Here is a 15,428-nt window from a genome sequence, read left to right as displayed (position 1 = left end):
AAATCAACACTATTTCTGAGAAAATTAACAAATTTCCTGACTGAATCCTTCACGTTCACCTGAAACTAATGTGCTTATCTTTCTTTTAATCGTATTCTCCTTGAAGAGACACGAAAGAACAACACATTCGCAGTTCCTCGCAAATTTTATGACACACCAAGCTCTCCGTCCTTTTCCTTCTTCTTGCCTGTTCGTTCTCCAGGAGAAACTAATTAGCATCACTCAGGTGGACTAGCACAGCCACACAAGGCTTAATCAAACCTCAAAGTATTCTGTGGCTGTACGTTGTTCCACGGAGACGACGAAACCATCCCTGGACAGACCCTAAACACTTCGTCCTCCTATTTTCCCTTTTACTCGTGAAACCCACTTATCCATGCTGTTAAAAATGCATGTAGGATAGAACTTGGTGTGTCGCGTTTGCTTAACACTTTGGACAATCAATATTTGAAGATATTTTCAAATTGAGAATAAAGTAGCACATAGAATTTTTGTAATTTAAAATAATATTTTTCCAATTCTTTTGTTCGTTGTACCTAACAGAAAATGATTGATAAATTATATTTGAGAGCTACAATAAGAGTAGATTGAAAGAATAATCATTAAAAATTAGAAAATAAAAATGATATGAAATTAAATTAACATTGGGTCTCTCTCCATGGTCCGTCGTCTGAGGGTTAATGTAAAAGTAAAAGAAACCGATCTCTTATTTCTCTTATACTTTATAGACTATTTGTTATATCCAATAAAGCTGAAATTCGGGAGAAAAGTTGTCTGGAAAGGTGCATCAGAGTCGTAGACGAATCCTTCGTTATTATGAATGAGATTTACACTGACTGAGGGACGATCGAATATTTCAGTAGGTAAACCAATATATCTTGGGCGGTGCAGCAGTCTCGTCGCATGCAAATAGGAGAGATTGGCCAGTACGTGGCAAATATTTGTTTTGACTTCTCATCGGCAGGCGTACGTTCCGCCTGAAAGATCCTTCTTTTGCGAAAAGGATCGTCGCGAGGTCCTTTCTCCACGGCCATTCGCGCCAGTTTTAATATCGTCCTGTATTTACACGACATTACTCGCAATATACGCGCCAAGGGGATGCGCCCTCAACCGTTTTGCAATACGACTAGGAAATTTCGCGCTGAATATTATCGCTCCTTTCGCGAAACAATAAAAGCATCTCCGCTGCGTGCCTTTCGCGGAATTTCAACGACTCCGAAGATGAAGATTGCTTTGTTTCTTCGCCTGTACGAAATATACGGGGGCAAGTTTTCGGAAAAAGAACAGAAACCGTCGGGAAGGAGATTAGGTATGGCTGTTTTGTGTATTTCTTTGCCAGGCACGTAACGTATGTATATTCTGGATCTATTTTATGGGCGAAGCACGATTAAGCTTTTATTTCATGGAAACTATAATGGGAAATGTTGCGCGGACGTTGCGGTTTCTCGGAAATTGAAATTTAGATTTGTGTTTGAAGGTTTCGAGCTGTATTGTTGATGGGTACTTTTGATTGGATTGTAATCAGCTTGTGGTGAAATTCTAAGATTATACGATTATGATTGAATCATTGAAATTTAATATTTATCATTTCCTATTCAGTTTTCGTTTAATACTTTCGTATCTTCGGAAGAAACAGTGGCTTAATCAATACTCTGGAATTTTTCCAAAATTTACCCATGCAGATTGAACGAATTAAACTCCAGGGCAATAATATCGAGACACGTGCAGAATATTTGACGAACGAGTGAAATTAGAGAGGAGAAAAAAAAAGAAAGAAAAATTCGCGACAAACGCTTGGAAAAGTTTAAGAGACGAGCAGCTGTTGGGAGAGGAAAGGCTGGCTGTTTTAATGATGAAAGCGCGTTGGGGTGAGATTAGAGTTTGCAAACGGTGAGAGGAGAGGAAGATGAGAGGATACTAGCTCATTTCCTAGACGATAGACATTAAGCCGAAAAGATGGACGAAAAAGATAGAGCCAGAAGCTTTTTGTGAGGCCAAGTTGTAGATTGCGGTAAACGAGGCACTCGTTTCTAAAAGAATTTATTTGAATACATTCGAATCCGTTTAATGCATTAACGATGATCGCTAAGGAAAATGTATTTTGGAAAATTGGGATGGTTCATTTTTATTACAATCAAAATTTAATAACAAAGCTCTAATTATTTTTATTATTCACAATTGGTTTGTTTTATTAGTCTCCTGATTTTTCTATACATCCAGTTTATTGTTCTTTTATTTCATATATAGGATGTATTAATTATATACATTTTTTTTTAAATTTTGAATATTTCGTTTGATGAACCGGAACAATATGTCAAAGAACCTTTTATTGCATTTTTGCGAAACAACCGTGCCACTCCGTTTCTCCATTTTCCCAGAAAATGTTTCACCGACTTTGCTTTCCAGCTACTTCCTACAATTACACGCATAAAATATTGCGATATTAAACGTTACGGTGCATTGTACAGGAAGCAATTAAGACCGTGGGTAGTTGAATTAAGTCAATTGTAAGGTGAAACACAGTATGTGTTATTAGGTCTGATTCAATGGATTGTATAATTTCCGAGCAATTGGATGCTCAAATACTGAATAGAAACCAATAAAATGAGATTAATTAATTATGAATAAATTACGAAGATCTTCATTACGCAAATGAATATTATATTATTCGTTATCACTTCAAAATTATCGAAAATTCTCAAAGATTCTAAAAATAAAAGCCCTTCGTTTTCTTAACATCATCCTAATAAACGAAGATATGTTTCAGTGAAATACATTCATCAGTCCCATAAATTATCAATGTTACCATTTCCATATTAGAAATGACTATATTGGTCTGAAAGGATGATCTCTTCTTGTCCAAAGAAACAGAAACAGCGTCGTGTGGCAGCGATCGAACAATAGCAATGAACAAGACCGCCTCCTTCGAGGATCCTCGTTAATCAGCATAGCATCCTGATATCTGTTGGACGTTAGGATCCTCCTGTGCGTACATCGAGTCTCGAACCCTTGGTATGTGTTACTCGGGTTATGCCACGTTATCTCCCGTGCTGGCATAGTACACGGCATTATGGTGGTCTCGCAGCTCGTACATAGGGGCCGTTTACGTGCAGACATATTCTATGTACACCTAGTCATAGCAGGAGGTGTCAGATTGCGATAAACGGTCCACTTACAGATGTCGTCGGCATTATGGGACGATAGAAAAAAAAAATTTCTAAAAGAAAATAAAATACATGCGAAACGTTAAATGGAATAATGTTTTCGTAAATGTGTTAAAGCGAGAGGAATGGTGGATATAGACAATGCCATGGTGTTTCGTGATTTGCTGTTATTGAGACTTGATTAGTACCATTGAAACACTGTGGTATTAATGAACATTTGCTCGGTATTAGCACTTGATCGATTGAAAGCGTATTATTAGGTTTGTTGACGCTACGCCGGCGGCTATTGATTGAACTCCAATTAATAAATCTTTGATCCTTAATGATTCATGGATAATTGAATTTAAGTAATCGGATTCAGAAGTGCTGAAGATCGTGATAATATCGTAATTTTTCTAGAAAGTAAATTCTTCAGAAAATTAATTTGAACGTTTTTTCTGATAGAAAATTATTGATTAAATAACAAAATTTTTGTTAATTAATAGCAATAATGCCAGGAAAATAGCTTCTAAAAATTTCATTAAAAACAATCTGTTGAAGTTAGAGAAATATTTCCACGAAATCAAACCCTACAGAAACCTTAAACAGTGTACAGTTTCAAAACTTGTATGCTATTAATTAATACGTAACAATTTCTACTGCTCTGTGTTCTCTTCAGATTCATTCTGAAATCATAAACCTCGAACAATAACACGTTCATGTTTGTATGCATCAAAGGAGGGAACGCGATTCTAGTCGAATTACATTTCTATTTAATTACTACACCAAGAATTGGACCGATCTTTTCATGCAGCACGAACGCAACCGCAGATCTTACTGCGGGAAACTTTATATCAAACTGTCGCGTCGCGGAAGATCAGTCTTCTTGTTCTGAATTGAAATTGAGCGTATCCATGATGAATTCTAGTTTGTTCATAAAGTAACATTTCTGGTATTTAGTACGTGTACGAAGTTACACATTCATGTACCTTTAAATTATTTTTATCTACTTTAAATAATTGATTTGGAAGCAATAATTGACAATTTTATTTACAACTCTATTAGATTACTAATTTTCAATATAATTTTTAATTTCGACAAAATGCAAATTCTGATAATTGAATAATAAAGTAATTAAAATTTTTTTAATTGACAATGTTGATGTCACTATATTAAAATGAATTCTGATAAAGTTGTTCTGGTAAATATGTCGAATTATAAAAATTTTTAAGTTATTGAAATCCTCCGATTTGAGAATCCTTCACGACCTACAAACGATTAAATCAAAAATGAAAAATTAACCGCACTCTGACCTCGTGAATTTGATAAAGCCTGAAATTAACAAGAAATAGAAACGTTAAACGTTCTTAAAAACAATTTGGTGCGCACCGCTGAACATGACATCCCGGGTCATTTAACAGCAATCCTTTAAACGAAAACTAGCCAAATACCCTTCTTGTTTTATACATTACTTCAGCAACGAAAACTCAACGGACAATCAGAAAGATTAATGGTCCCGGGCAGCGTAAAAATCGAAGCCAACCCCTTTCTCTCCCTTCTGTTTCTGTATTTTTGTCTTCCGCAGCCACACAATTATGAAAGTTTGGTCATTAATTATTTTCACGATACACTTGATTTTATATCGACGCCGAAGGAGGGGTCCACGGGATCGATAGTTTTGGCAACGAGCGCCTCTCAGGATCCGTTCGTTAATAATTCACATTCAGTCTGACGCGGCGAGAATTATTTAAAAAATCACTTTCGAAGGAAGAACGTGGTTGCTTCGGAACGGGCCAGACGTGGCCCCAGGTGGATCTCGAATGCTCTCCTGTCATACCACGTCCTATTAATTTTATCTTACTAATCTCCAATCTGTGTCTCCCCGAGTCGCAAAGTATTACGAGGAATCCGTGACTCCGCGACAACCAATAGCCGTTGTAATAAATCGTTTTGCATGTCAAAGGTACTCGAAAATGTCGGACAAATTAATAAAGTGAAAATGAATTCTTTCGTTACTTTTCAAATTTCCACGTAGCTTTCACTGCTTTAACTTTTTTCTTCCTTTCAATTTATGCAATTTCGTGGTGAGTGAAAAGTAAGGAATTCAAAGCTTTGATTTGAAAATTAATTAGTAATTAAGCTTTTTATATGTCTTCATTGAAATTTTAAAAACTTACCGTAAAAGTTTACCGAATATATTTCCTGGTTATTTTAAATAAATCATATATCGAATATAATATAAATTCATCTCACACCGGCCAAACGATTATACGAAATAAAATAAAATTGCAATCAGGTCAATTTCTCGGGGAAAATTCAAATGATATTTAAATATATGCACTTTGATTATTTCACCAGTCCATGCCATCTTTCATTTGCCAATGAAAAAAAAGTATTTGCAAATTGTAATTCATCGTTGATTTGTACACAATAAATTCCTTTTCAATTTCGTAATGAATGTAAGGTACGAATTACACAAAATCTATTTAAACCGTGTGATTCCAATTGTGATTTAATTACTGCTGATTAGATGAAACAATTTATCAAAGAAACCTTATAAGATTTAACCTAAATAATTTTGTATCAATGTAGGAAACGCGGTACATTTTCCATAGAATTAAAGTACATATATACATCAGTTTCTTTTTTTAATGAAATTTAGTGATTTGTTATATCAGCTACATTTTAAAACATTTATAGGCAAAATACATGGTTGCAATATAAAAGAATGTATTCCAGCACATATTTTACAAAACTTTTAAAAATTCTATACATCAAATACGAGTAAGCCAGGATTCATTTACATTTAACTAGATTTGAAGTTAGCCTGAAATGAAATTCATTTGTCATAGAGAAAGTTAACACCGCTGAACTTTATCTTTATCTCATTGGCATGAAACCCTGTTAACCCGGGACAAAGTCTGCGTATGTTGCAAATAACCGCAATTCATTATATCCTAGCAACGTGCGTTCTCCATTTTTCATCAAGCCGCCTTAATTAGAATCGCCTTAACGATAAGAACGCAGCCGCACAGAAGAATCTCAGCCTCGAACGCGTCCAAACTTAATCCCAACCCCCGGCTGGAACTCGCTGGCTCACAAAGGAAGGCGAGGGTCAGAAACAAACGACGAGACGAGAAAGGAGAACGAGAGGGCGAGAGGGTGAAAGTAGGAAGCTTGAAAGAAGGTTGAGAGAAAGGGATAAGGCAGAGTGGCGGTCAAACGCGAGGGGTATACCAGTAGTTATCCGGTTGTCCACGGTCCCAGCACGCTCGCCGCATTGTTTTTCACCCTTAAACCGTGAAATTTTCCCTTTACAAACTCGGCTACGGCAGTTTATTGAATTATTCACTAGATAACAAGGCAGCGTGGCTGGTACCGCTAAAAGGGAGGACAATTACCAGGAAACAGCTCGAGATAACAACAACAACCGACATCCCAGACCCGATGGTGTCGCGGGACTTTGTTGTCGGATATGGTGCCGCGACTACTCGAACAACAACCTCTACCTCCCATTTAACCGACCTACAGAATCACCCCCTTTGCACTGACGTACACTGTTATCTTTATAGTCCGTAGCCCCGTGTATCGCGATCGGGACCGACTGTTAATTAACGCGCTTCTTTCATTAAACGTACACCCCCGGTACCGGTTGCTTCCTTCTCCTACGATTCCAACGGTTCTACCATCTTCCTCCTTTGATACCCCACTTTCGACGACGTTGCTCGATTTCCTACACGATCTTGCATCTTTTGTACCCTTTATTTTTGACCTGGTTTCTTAAGAATTTGGATAAACAGATGCAATTTAAGGCTGGGAAGGTTTAATCGAAGAATACAGCGTACGAAGTGGTGTTTTTGAAATTATTGGTTTTTTAGGAAATTTTTATTTTTGTATCGATTATGATCGCAAGGATTTTTATTTGGATGTTTGAGTATAGCTTTTTCTTCGTATTCGATTCAATTTTTTATTGTCACAAATTTTACAATAATTTTGTTTTTCTTTATTATTTTCGATCATCTATTTCTTATTTCTAATTCCCCATATACCAGAATTGAATGATTCATTGTCAAGGTTCTTATAAGCGATAAAGTAGACGTATTGAAAATCTAAGGTTGGCCACATTGTTGAATATTCCGAGGTGAAGAAATATCGCATAACTCAGGATTACTTTCTTCGCTGCACAAACGAAAGAGGAATCGTCTTATCAGCAGGCATCCGCTTGCTTTGACTTATGAAAAAGACGTTGAATTCGGTTAGGCAGCCAAATTTATGGCAGCTTGTTGTTGCAGTGAATTTTTTACCATATAAATCAATACAATATATTTTTAAAATGGTCACTTAAAAACCAGTGACACCTATTCCTGATTATTAAATAATGCAACAAGGAAATAAATATGCAATTTATTACATCTATATGAATTATAAAAAAATGCATTTTTTTTAAATTGTTATGGGTTCAATAGAGGTATAAAATGTTTTGATTAAAACATCCTGCTTTTTAACTCATGATTCTTCTGCTAATTAAAATTTGATATTAATCCAAGTTTTTAATAGATTTAAAATCCTTTAGTCTTGTATTTCACTGCAAGTTAATATGCACTTCATCTCGTGAAGTACTTGATCTCCTTCGCTCTGCCATAAATTTTTTACTCATATTTTCATATGTTGTGTTCTTCATAATTCCGTTATATTAAGAGATGTTTGTACGGAAATTGTTATTTTACGACCCTTTTAAATTAAGATTTTTTCTTAAGAATCTCTAGTACAAGGATCATATTATATCCTCTAATTTCAGAACAATTTGTTATATTACACATTTTTATATTAATGATCCTTTGATGATAATTTAATTATTGATATTTTAATTATTTATCGAAGTAATGAAATACACAGCATAAACGATTTATTAAAAATATTCCTACAAATATCCATCAACGTGGATTTAATAAGAGGGAAAAAGGATTTTTTTCTGTCATCGGTGACAGCCAATCGAACGACATTTGTCACGACAGTGAACAAATAGTTGGAGTAAATCTACGGATTGATCGGCAATCGAACTTAATTAACCACGTATCGATGCGTTCAACGTGTAGGAAAGTGAAGGACCGTCAATCAACAGGTACTTTCGCTTCTATTATTGATCGAACACCGATTTGTTTTACTGATTTCGTTTCCGTACTCTCGCGGACGATGTGCTTATTTCACCCTTTTCCATGCAATTGGCTCGAAGCGAGTTAAAAAGAAAAATGAAAACACAAAATACCAAGATATACCAAAATTATTTATCATCAATTATTGTCAAGACTAATGAAGTAGCTCTAATTAAAATTAAAAATTATTTACACGAGCCCTTTATATTCAGAACTAATTAAAAATTAATTCCATAAGGTATTGACCCGTGGGGGCAGACAACTGACTGTCTTTCCGTGGGATTTATAGAAGACTGAAAAATAATTTATTACAATTATTTGAAATAGAAGAAATTCAGAGAATATTAGAAATAGAAAATATCTTTTAAATATTAATACTATTCAGTCGCTTTCTTTTCTCTTCCAATTTCAATATTATTTATAATTCAGAAAAATAATACACTTTTATCTTGAAAACTGTTAAAAAAGCTTTTGTTCCAAATGAATTATTCGCTTGTTAATTACAATCTGCTAGCCTTATAGCCCGTATCGTGAATGTTAATCAAAGAGACACAGAGAAAGGATTTTCCTAGGTGATAAGTAAATAGTTCGAAATAGACTCCGGTTCATATTAAATTCATTTTATCTATTTCTCATTAGACAGGAGGATGTGATAATTAAAATTAACACATGCGTCGCACAGGAGATGTACTAAATTTTGTCGAAGTTGCTTTAGGAACGTAAATTGATAATAATCTATGCTGTCAATTCCCTTTCAAATTATCGTCTGGATACCTTTGAAATAGGTATGACTTCTTGATGGGTTAATCAGAATTGAGACATGAGTCAAGTATTTGCATACGTGATCGATTTCACGTCAAAACGGAAGTAAAAAGAAACATATTTTCGATTAGAGATAATTTAAAATAAAATTCGAACAGATGATATTTTTGATTTGATTAAAAAATTCATTTTTTGTAATATTCATAGAAATTTCTTATCTTCATAGTAAAGAAACTTTTTACCCAAGTTTAATGTAAATTTGTAAAAGTTTCTAATGTGTACTTTAATTATTAATACTTTGAAAATGAAGCAATATTAAATTTTTTATTTATTAATCTACCATTTTCGATTATTCCTGTTTACCAAATTAGTTTCAAAATTATTTTGTAATATTTTTTTCAAAAAATAATCCTTAAAATCTATATAATGTAATTAATGATAACGAAGTATTCTTTCTAAAAGGGAATGAAAGAAATAGATATTACACCTATCAAACAGGTTGTGAACCTATTCTACTTTTGATGCAATGAATACCATGAATAGATCAGTAATTACATCGTGGCTATAAGTAATAATTGCTTCCCGATTACCGAACATTGATATCTCATATACCAAGTGGAACACTAATTATTCAAACAGCTCGAGTTAGCGAGCAATTTCAGCTGGATAACTCGTATTCAGTTGTGCAAACTAATTCATAACAGTGTAAGAATGTTCGTTTGAGTAATCAAACGCGAAGCAATTGAAGACAGAAATTATTCGTAAAGTAAAAATCTATACATAAAGACTCGATCTAAAAATGAATAATTAAAATATGCTGGTATAAAATACAAATTTCTTTAGGTCAGTTGAGACTAAATTAAAATTTCAATGAAATTATCTCATCTTTCCACTGCAGGCAAAATTAGTTTCCATCAGGACTAAATATCAAAATCTTCAATTTTAATCCTAAAGCAATTTCATAGAAAATTTACACCCAATAAGTCACTTAATGTAACAAAAAGCATTCGTGGAAGTGGTAGGAAATCATATTCAGTTCAGTCAGATTCTCGAACCCCGTCAATTATCAGGTTCCCTTGAATCACCATTCCTTAACGGCTTAATCAAACTCGTGGAAACGAGAAAAGGATGTCTGTACGTGTCGTTGAAGGGTCTACGGGGTTCGGTACGTGTAACAAGGGAAAAGTGGACCGGTATCTGGACGCTCGTGATGCAATTTAACCGTGACAGTTCGTCCTATTGGCGGCTACTACCGTCGTAAAAAGGAGCGAGAAAATGTGAGGGAAAAAAGAAGGTGTCGAACTCTCTTACGTGCATTTTCACGAGCAACTAAACAAAGTCCGGCACGCATTACTTTACGAGCGGAAAAAGGGACGTGATCCATTCCGTGGTTAATGGCGACTCGGGGGTGTCTCTATAAAGAGTTCGTGATCCATCCTGTAGGGATATCCGCTACACAAAAGGTGGAATTCCCTTTGAAGGGGAACCTGAGGATCGATCACAACCAGTTCCCGCATAGTTTCTTAATTGTCTCTTTTATAAGGGTCAGTCAATGGTGCTAAGTACTTTTCCTTTTGCTTTTATTATCAACTAATAATTACAATACTATCACAGTAATTATACTCTCAAGATTCGATGGAAAATAAAATTTTCCACTGCGTTAGAGCACAGTTTTTATTTGACCTCGTTAAAAATTGGGGGATGATTTTTTTTTTTTTTTTTTTTTTTTTTTCTTCAAAAGAGCAGTTTTATTTCTCTATCTTTTTTCTCTATATTTTTTAGTTAATAGATGTAACATGAGCACAGAGGAAGGTACGTCGAATAGGGGGTGTCGGGTCGGCATATCTTATTAGAAACAAATATTCATGTCACATACCCGGCACCGGCTGGTGCCAAGTGTTTGACTGTTACCCTACGCTGCACGTGCGTGAGAGACCCGGCATATCCTTCGTCCGTGTTTCAGAGAAGTTTAAAATAATATTGAACGAATTTTTCCTTCCGCCTCCGTACACCTTCTTACGACTTTTCATTTCGCTTGTAATCCCTGTATCCTTCTCGTGGCTTCGATGCTATCATTAAACAAATCCCTTTTCTTCTATACCATCGAAATCTTGGAATATTACATCGTCTACGCTTCTTGTAACTCTTTTTTTTCGATCTCTCTGCGATTAAAATTCGAAACATACCCGGAAAATTTACTGCGGGTATCGAATACTTTAACAACTTCAGGCAAAAGATATAATTTCTTGTTAATTCTGCTAATTAACTTGTGCTATTTCAGAAATCATATTCTACGATTCTTGGAAACTTTGAAATTCTAGTTATTCAGATCTGAAACTATAAGTACACAAAGGCGTTCTAACAATTGAATGAAAGTGCTTTTATCTTATTATCACAAATCACTTTATTCGGTAAGAAAATTGAAGTGTCTTTGCCAAACTGTCGTACAATTAAGCAGTTCGTACCTTTATAATCATTTCATTTTTTTAATATACATTCTTAATTAATTTCATACTGAATTTACTGGAAATAAGTAGATTCTTTGACTTTGAAGAAAAAGGATTAATTTCGTTTCGTTGAAAAGTTTCACTTTCCAGTGTGTATTTGTATCGCAAAAGTTTTCGTTCGCTTTCAACGAACATCCGTAGAATTTTCTTCACCTCCAACAGGATCCGGCTGCTTTTCTTGCTTTGCTTTACAAGCACGTACTTGACATGTGTACCCGATATCAAATTGCTGGCCTGTATCGATCTATCGGCACACGCATATCCAATAGAATGCAAAGCCAGGGAAACATGTACAAAAATGTTTCTTTATTAAAATCAAACGGAAGAGAAATCCATCATCGGATTGCAGGGAACGAGATATCTTTTCTGATCGCCGTAGACGTTAAAAGTGTAATATTTTTCTTAAGAAAATATCAAAGTGATACGTACCTTTCTTCTTCTCTGCTACATCGTAGATTGATAATAAATCATTTTGTTTTTCTGTAGAAATTGTTCGAAGTACAAAGCAAAATAGTGATAGTAAAATAGTAAAATGAAAATACTAAAAATGGGGCAATTTAGAATGCCTCGAACCATGGAAAAATAATTAATATTGCCAAATTTATTATTAATTTTAATATTAGACTAGTCTTTCACGAATGACGATTACGTAAAGCGATTGAATTAAAGGAAGAGAATCAAATGAAGAGAAAAGAATACAATCAAGAAGTGTTTATCGTACAGCTTCACATGCCACACGAAGCTCTATCTTTATTTCCTCCTGATATTGACTACAATATGTTCACAGATATTTACAAAGATCCCGTTGCATCATTCTTTATACAGTTCTGCGCTCGTTAATGATTCACGTTAACCTCCCTCATGCCAAACTTACAATACGTGCAGTTATATAAAATTATCGTACACCTAATATAATATACATATATTGCACTGTCAGACTAATAGGAAACCATATGTTTACGCTTGCGTTTCATTTATACAATAAAACACCGTATTTCTTTCTTTTATCGACAACTGAAGAGGCAATCGTGCCGTTCTTAGGAAAGATTCCTCGTTCGTTGAATTTATTCGTCGTTAAAATCATCGCGGAATAAAAATAAATGATTTCTTTTAATTGAATTCTGAAAATCATCTTTGTTGTGAGAAAAATAAATCGTTCATCCAATTAAACGTGAATTTTGACGAATAATTTCTGAATTTATTTATAGCAATTTTCAGGTAATTATAACGATCAAAAGTTTGATATATTATTTGGAAAACGTGGAACGGTGATTCTGATTGATACAAACACACGCAAAATGAAGTTTTAACGAAACACGCGTTAATTTCGTTTCGCTGAATTGTGAAACGGTTTCAACTGTTTCAACGAATTTACTAGTCACCACATTGCGAAACGAAATTTAATTTCGTATTTGCCAGTTACGTGGATCGCGACGATTATCAGAATCCAATGTAACTTAATAATTAACTCTGCGGTGTAAAGTTCGATGAAATTAACGAGTTCCTCTGCGCGATTCACGTATACATAATTATACAAATGTCAGAGATAAATAAGAGAATGTTAGTGAAAAATTCTTCCACTTCGAACAAACATTCAGAAGATGTACAATAATTTCAATTTTTATAGATATGTTCATTAGTAATTAGCCAGATTTTCTCCTCTCTTTTCTAACAGAAAAATAAAAATAATGAAATGAATATTCCATATGTTAGTTAACCAGATAAGGAACGATAGTAGAAAATGACTATTTATGGTTTATTCAATCTTAATGGATGGTTCTAAGAATTTTAAAGAATTAAAACTGCATAATTATTTAGTAGAACCATGAAATGTGTTGACAAATTGAAAACTAAATTTCAATTAACCATAATTTTTAAATACAATTATAAAATATCAAAATTCAGGCACTAATAGCAATGTCTCAAGAAATCTATAATTCCTGAAAATTCATAGAATCATCTATTAAGATTTTAACTATCTCCTCATTAATTAGACCATTTTCGACCATGTTTCTTTTATCTAAGCTACTGTACAATTCTAACCGCATGAAACGTTCGTTCGAGGCCTCGTCGTGCTAATCCTGGTCACAAAATAATTTTCTTTTCGCTGTGTTCCCACGAGAAAATCAGAAGAAATTTTCAACAGGTAACCAGTCTAATGAAACTAACTGTACAATTTCCACGTCTAGATGAGAGTGAATCGCTATAGCTCGTCGAGATATCCGTACGACGAACTAAACGTTTCGAAAACAATCAGAATTGACTGTGATAATGTACAACACGGTCCATAGGGAACCTACATACTGTACAACTTGTATCTCTCTCTTTCACTCGTTTCTTTTTAACTCGATGTGAAGTCAGTTCTTTCATTCGTATTGTCTGCTGTTACAATCGGAAAAGCGTTTGGAAGCGTGAGCTTTAAAGATTTGATCGTGATGTACAATTATTAGCACGTTGGTCTGTCAGAAAATAAACGAAACTGATTGTGAGATTTGAAAATTGTCAACGCTAGGTGCAAGAATGAGTGTATCTTTTCATTTGTAAAATATTTCTCGAGAATTGAAACAATTCTCTATGAAATTAAATGAATTAAAACACATGGCAAGCTAAGAAATAAAAATTGTTAATACAATATCAAAGAATATTTCATTTTATAAAAATATCTGTGAGAGAAATTTATTTGACATTTAGTTTCATTACTTTTCTGACAGATCCCATAATCCTCAGTGAAGTAGGTCTGTCAAGGATCAGACACTGAGTTTCTGAAGAATTCAGGGAAATCTAGCTCATATATGCGTACATGTTACAGGCAAACTTGGAAATCCATGCATCTTGAAACTAATATTCCAAATGTACCAGAAATTATACAAGATTTGGCATAATAGTCCTATTTTCTCCAAAAACTAAAATATTTTTCAGTAATCTTGAGGAACTAGTTTTAGTTAAACGTTACTTTCTCTATAATCCTTTAAAATTCTGAATTTTTCTATATAATTTAATATCAGTCGGTGCTTTGCTTATTATAATAATAGTAATTAAAGCAGAAGTAATGGTAATTAAAATTTTAAGTGCCATATTATCCCTATGAGAGTGAAATATAAATTTTATTAAATGTTAAATTATTGTAAATAATTTTACTGGTACTCAAATTGGTAAAAAAAAGAAAAATAATAATTTAATAAACTGCAAATTATTTATAATAACAGAGTATTAAATATTGAATTTCTGAACATTTAATTCGTTACATTTTTCATTTTTGCATGTAACACGTATCCTATTATGTGATAATTTATATAAACGATACATTGAGTGTATAGCCTTATACAATATAAATCATTCATCGCATTCATAACGTAAATACACTATTTATTTATATAAAATTTCCTGCGAATCGTTTTTTTTTTCGATTACGTAAAATTCGTACGCTGATATTGTCCTTTTTCTTTTTTGTTTCTTTTTTTTTGTCTTCTTTTATACAGGAGAATTTCAAAGTAGAGACAGAGCGTGAATGGTCAGACATTGAAACCAACGAGCAACGTTACTATGAATTTTGATATGGTACAAGATGTATTCTATTTAATTATTCTTTACAAGCGTCTAACTAGAGAAAAATAAAAATATCTTTTACGTCACTAGCTATCCAGGAAGAGATATGTCAGGTAGATAAATGTTACAGTCAAACCATGAGCAAAGTTGATAATGCATAGTTACTAGTAAATGGAATAATCCATTTTTATATACACTAGGAATATACATAAAAAATTAAATATCACATTCATATATCGTATGATTATTTTTTATATTTCCAGTATATTATTTTTTAGAGACAAAAATATTTCTATATATGAAAAACAACATTAAGA

The 15,428-nt window shown here is 33.7% G+C and overlaps 1 long non-coding RNA gene across 3 annotated transcripts in view; it reads left to right on the top strand.

Moving 5' to 3' along the window:
• Window positions 1-15,428, top strand: part of LOC143305472 (uncharacterized) — a 217,725-nt gene that overhangs the window by 109,402 nt on the left and 92,895 nt on the right. The gene's annotated exons all lie outside the window — the stretch shown is intronic.

This window comes from Osmia lignaria, chromosome 7, assembly GCF_051020975.1.
Source record: "Osmia lignaria lignaria isolate PbOS001 chromosome 7, iyOsmLign1, whole genome shotgun sequence".
Lineage (NCBI taxonomy): Eukaryota > Metazoa > Arthropoda > Insecta > Hymenoptera > Megachilidae > Osmia > Osmia lignaria.
This window is presented reverse-complemented; position numbering and strand designations above follow the sequence as displayed.